We start from the raw sequence: 5,750 nt of genomic DNA, 5'->3' as shown, positions 1-5,750 counted from the left end.
AATGGTGCATATGTTATGTTTTGCACTTGGAGTGCATCTTATGATGATGATTGGCACCGTGAAGTGCCTAGTGCACACATTATGTATGAATCGTGTACCTTGCATTCTCATAAATATGGATTGGGCTATGAACTTGAAAATAAGCTATGAATTTGAAATTAAGTTATGAACCTAAAACAAGTTTTGAGTCCGGAAACAAGTTCTGATTTTGAGAATAAGTTCTAAAATGTGAAAGTACGGATTATGAAAATGAAATGTGAAAGTGAATATTAAAGTGAAAGATGGAAAGGAGATATGGAAGTTTTGTATTGTATATGAATGAAAGAGAATATGATATGGCTATTATGTATGATATTTTTTTTGTCATGGCTTTGATATGACTATTACGCATGATAATGTTTATCATGGTTTTGATAAAATCATGAGATGATGATTTTCATGTCCTTAATGAGGAAAAACGACTTGAATAAATTGGTTTGGAGATTTAGTGATTTTATTGGAACTTAAGCTAATGTTTTAAATTGTTTTATATAAGTGAATATGTTGTTTAGATGTTGCTAAACTGTTTGATATTTATATCGCTTAAGTTTGTTTATAATGCCTCATTAAGTGTATACTGAGTGGGCATCAATCAATAAAGAAAAAGTTTTTGGTATCCGTAATGACATCCTACTAATTTAAATTTTCTAGATGGCATGTATATGAATAAGAAAAATCTAAGATATGCTATTATTGAAATAAATATGAATTTAAGATTTGTGTTTTAAATAAAAAAGATATTTTTATAGAGTATAGAAATATTTTAAATTTGAAAGTAATTAGGTAGTATATAGTATGATATGAAACAGTAAAAAACTATCTAGTTGTTGCCCGAAACTGATATTGATTTAGAGGCTTAAATACTATAATATGATTTTACGTGATTACATTATTTATTGAAGTTTCGCAATAAGCTATTAGATAGAAAATTATTTCTCTTAAAATTCTCTATCATTTGGTATAATAATTACATTGTGAACATGCTTTTATAATGATATTGAAAATTTGGATTTATGAATGGTTTGTTGATTTTGAAGATTTTTATGTTGTGGACTAATTCTCAAGGATGGGTGATGATTAAAATCAAGTGTATAAGTATCTATAGTATTCGACCATATCAGGGTTTATTGAGGTTGGATGAATTTTGCTTTAATTTCATGTGTTGATGGTTTGAATAACATGAGTTTAGTATTAAGAAGTTGAATTCATGCTTGAAATTGAATGGAAATCAAATCCAAGTGTGCTAAGGGTATTTAGCCATTGGAAAGAAAAATAGGGAAAAATTTTGAAAAATTTCCTATGGTCTGGAATTGTTATTAGAAGTATTTTACATGTTTTCGAGATTGATTTGATCAAATTTGAAGCTTAAAATAGAAAAAGGGCTATTTTACAAGTTTTGAGAATTATGAGATATTGATGTATGAATGTGTAAATTGGGGTATTCATTGTTGAATATTAATTATGGAATGTTGAATTTTAAGTTATACTAATGATTTGGGACCAAATTATAAACTTTCTAAATTTTGAAGATGGAATTCGAATGGTCTTAATATATAGGGACATGATTGCAAGTTTAGTAAATGTGAAAGTACCATGTGGGTATAATACTGCAATGTTATAAATTTATTACTTGAATGTTAAATTTGGATTTAAGTATTTGTTTAGGATTAATTTGTAAAAATAGTTAATATAGTGATTGAAATAAATGATACTAAAAAATAAGGATAAAATTACAAGTTCTTAAATGTTGGAGTATTGGTTTGCCTACATTATTAAGGTGTTGGAATTTTTAGTAATTAATGTGAAGTGATAATAATGGTGAAAGACCATTATGAATCAAATGGAAAAAGTTGATATGAATTTTGAAAAGAATTCACAAACGATGTTTTGAATATAAAGTTGGTAAAGGTTGAAGAGTTAATGATGACAAATAAATATTTATGGAATTGAATGATTATTTTGGGAAGTTTAAATTTGGGATAGAAATGTGATTTATTTTGATGTCGATTTAAGTATTGATTTTATTTTATAGATTTTTATATTTTAAGTTTAGATTATGTTAGTATAATACAATCATATAGTTATAATATTTTTTTTATTATGATCATGCTGTTATACCATAGTAAATCTAGTGATCCGAACGACTGAAAGAAAAGGGTAAAGTACATGAGTAAAGGAATTTATATAAAGGTTCAGTAGTGAAGTAAATGTGAGTGCAATTTATTTATTTAATTATTCTAATTGAGGAAGACTTGCGATAAGTGAACCTCATATGATTTATTTTTGAAATGTGATTCAATTCTGATTATGGAATATTTCCATAGTGTTTATATAAAGGTTTTATGAATAATTTTTGGTTATGTGTGGCCCAAGTATTTTATATGATGTTATATTTTAAAATATGGATGATTTCGGGTATGAATTGCCCAAGTTATGAATTTTATATTGGTGAGATAAAAATAATTTTGATTTAAGATCCTTGATTAATAAATGGACATGATATTATCTGAAAGCCCATTGTATGTTGCATGGAGAGTCATAGGTACACTTGGCATGCCATAAAATTGAGTAATTTTGATTTTGATTCATTTATGGTACATTCTGAATAGCACTGTTGGTGCAAATGATATGATTGCACTTGTAGTGCATATTCTGATTCTGATGATAGCACCGTAAAGTGCTTCGTGCGCACATATGTCTGACTCATGTACCTAAAATTCTCTCTTACATATACATTGGGCTATGAAAATAAATGTGAAAGTTCTACAAAGTATCTAAAAAGAAAAGAATATGATAATAAAATATGAATGTTCTGAAACGTGTATGAATCGAAAAGTATATGAAATGATTATTTTGTTTGATAATGTAAATCATGATTTTTAATAAAATCACTATATTATGATTTTTAGGTTTCTGATTAAGAAAAATGGCTTTAATATTCAGTTTGAAAGTTTTGAGAGTTTATTTCATTTACTTTTAATGCTTTATCGTAATTATGATTATTTCAATTGTTTTAAATGACATTGAGTTATTACTGCCTCACAAAGTTTTACTTAGCACGTGATGATTTTTATGCATAGGTTCGGTTAAGAAAAAGGTCGTGAAGAAAGGAGCCTCCTTAGCATCTTTTAGAGATCATATTTACTACTTGTATCTGTAAGACATCTCTGATGTTACTTTTGACTATTAATAGCATGTATATTTATGTCTGTTAGTTGTTCTACCAATTTTTTTTAAATGGTCTCTAGTAGTAAACTAGGACCATTTTATTTTGGTTAGTTTAGTTATATTCATATTTATGAATGAATAGTATATATATTATGCTTTTAATATGGTTTATAAATTAAGCAATGTTTAGGCAATTTTATATAGTTTATAAAATAACACTAAACTACCTAATTGCTTCCTAAAATTGAATTTGTTTCAAATTACTACATTATTATTTTATAATTTTACATTATTAATCAAATAGTTTTAAAGTGGAAATAGAAATGTTTTATAATAAACAAAATTTTAAGCATTTATGTTTAACAAATTTCTAAAATATTTGTGTAACATCTTTAACTCGTATTTCGATATGTATACAGGTTATGGGTGTTACATATGTGGTGAGATATGTTATATTTATATAAATGATAAAATTTTAAAATATATGTTCACTCAAAAAGAGAAGAATCTGAGATAACGGAGGTGGATCAAGCTTCTCAAAGATTATGACGTGATAATCGACTACCATCTTGGGTAGTTGACGTGTTAGGATGGAAAACTTCTTTTGCGTTATGAGTTTTAGATGAACAATTTTCTATAACAGATGATGGGGTATTGGTTGTGGAATTAAAGTTAAAGTCTGCTATGATAGATCAAATTAGTGATCTACAAAGAAATGATTGCACAAGTGAACAAATGTGAACGAAACACTTTGAAATTAAGCCTGATGAATGTTTGTATTATTGATGAATGGTATGTATACCAAATAGAGAGGAATTAAAGATGGAAATCCTTTTTGACCTGAATTACAATCCTTTGATGATGTATCCAGGAGGAAACAAAATGTATCAAGGCTTGAAAATTTGATGTTGGTGGTTTGGCTTAAAAAGAGCTATCACTAATTTTGTTTCCAAATGTCTAAAATGTTAGCAAGTAAAGGTATAACATCAAGTGCCTTCTAGACTGTTGTAGCTGATTTCTATTCCTCAATGTAAATGGGAATGAGTAACGATGGATTTTGTAACTAGATTGCCTTTGATGCCTAACAAGAAAGACTTGATCTGGGTGATCGTGGATAGATTGACTAAGTCAACATACTTTGTCCCAGATTGAACTGATTACCCAATGGTTAAATATGTTGAGTTGTATATTAAATAAGTTGTAAGATTACATGGAGTGACTATTTCGATCGTGTTGAACAGAGATCCAAGGTTTACCTCGAGATTTTTGAAGTCTTTACATAAGGCTTTGGGTACTCTACTTAACTTCGGTACTGCTTTTCATCCTCAAATAGATGCCAATAAAAACGAACCAATCAAATTCTGGAAGATACGCTAAGGGTATGTGTTATAGAATTCAATGGATAATGGGAAAAGTATGTTCCTTTAGAAGAGTTTGCTTATAATAATAGCTACAAGTCAAGTATCAAAATGGCTCCTTTTGAAGCTTTGTATAGAAGAAAAGGTATGACGCCTTTGAATTGGTCGTGCTAAAAGATAAATATATAGTCAGTCCTGATTTGATTAAGGAAATGGAAGAGAAAGAAAAGATTATTCAAGACAATCTCAAGGTAGTAGCTGACAGACAGAAATCATGCACAAATTTGAAGATGAAAGAGATTAAGTTTCAAGTGGGTGATAAAGTGTTCCTTAAAGTATCACAATCGAAGAAAGTTCTATGGTTTGGATGAAAAGGAAGATTGAGTTTGAGATTCATTGGTCCGTATGAGATTATCAAAAGAGTTGGTATAGTAGCCTATCAGTTGGCTGTACCTCCAAAATGGATATGATTCATAATGTTTTTCATGTGTCGATGTTTCAAAGGTATCGTTCAAGTCCTTCACATGTTATTACACCAGAGGAAATTGAAATTTAGCCAGTTCTGACTTATAAAGAAGAACCAATGAATATATTGGAATATGGAGTCAAAGAACTAAGGAACAAGATGATTTCATTTGTTAGAGTTCTCTATAGGAATCATAGAGTCGATAAAGCTACCTGGGAACGAGAGTAATAAATGAAAAAATAGTTTCCTAATATCTTTTTATTAGGCACATAATGAAAATTCGAGGTTGATTTTTCTTTAAGGGGAGAATTGTAATACCCCAAATTTTGGTTAGTGACCAAAATGTACATTTTACAAGTTTAGTGGTAAAGTAAAATTTAGAAAAAGTTCAGGGATGAAAGTTCTAATTTTCCAAAAAAGAAATTTTATCCCCTGAATATACAATTTACTCCAAAATTAATGTTTTTACGAGAATTAAAATTTGGGTTTCAAATTTGTATAAAATGCTATAAAGTAGTGAAGTCCAGTAAAAATTCGGATGATCGAATCGAATCAGGTTTTTGAGAAATTTTGAAGGATGATAAAAAAAGGTTCAAAATATTATTTTTTATATTTTATAACAGTGAAATTTAACATGGAATAGTGGAATTAAGGTCGATCTTCCAAGATAGACTGAAATTGTGAAATTATGTGACTAAATTGTAATTTTTGAAAATTAC

This window comes from Hibiscus syriacus, unplaced genomic scaffold (assembly GCF_006381635.1).
Source record: "Hibiscus syriacus cultivar Baekdansim isolate YM2019G1 unplaced genomic scaffold, ASM638163v2 tig00001980_pilon, whole genome shotgun sequence".
Classification (NCBI taxonomy): domain Eukaryota; kingdom Viridiplantae; phylum Streptophyta; class Magnoliopsida; order Malvales; family Malvaceae; genus Hibiscus; species Hibiscus syriacus.
The sequence above is the reverse complement of the archived record's forward strand: the minus strand, read 5'-3'. Positions refer to the sequence as shown.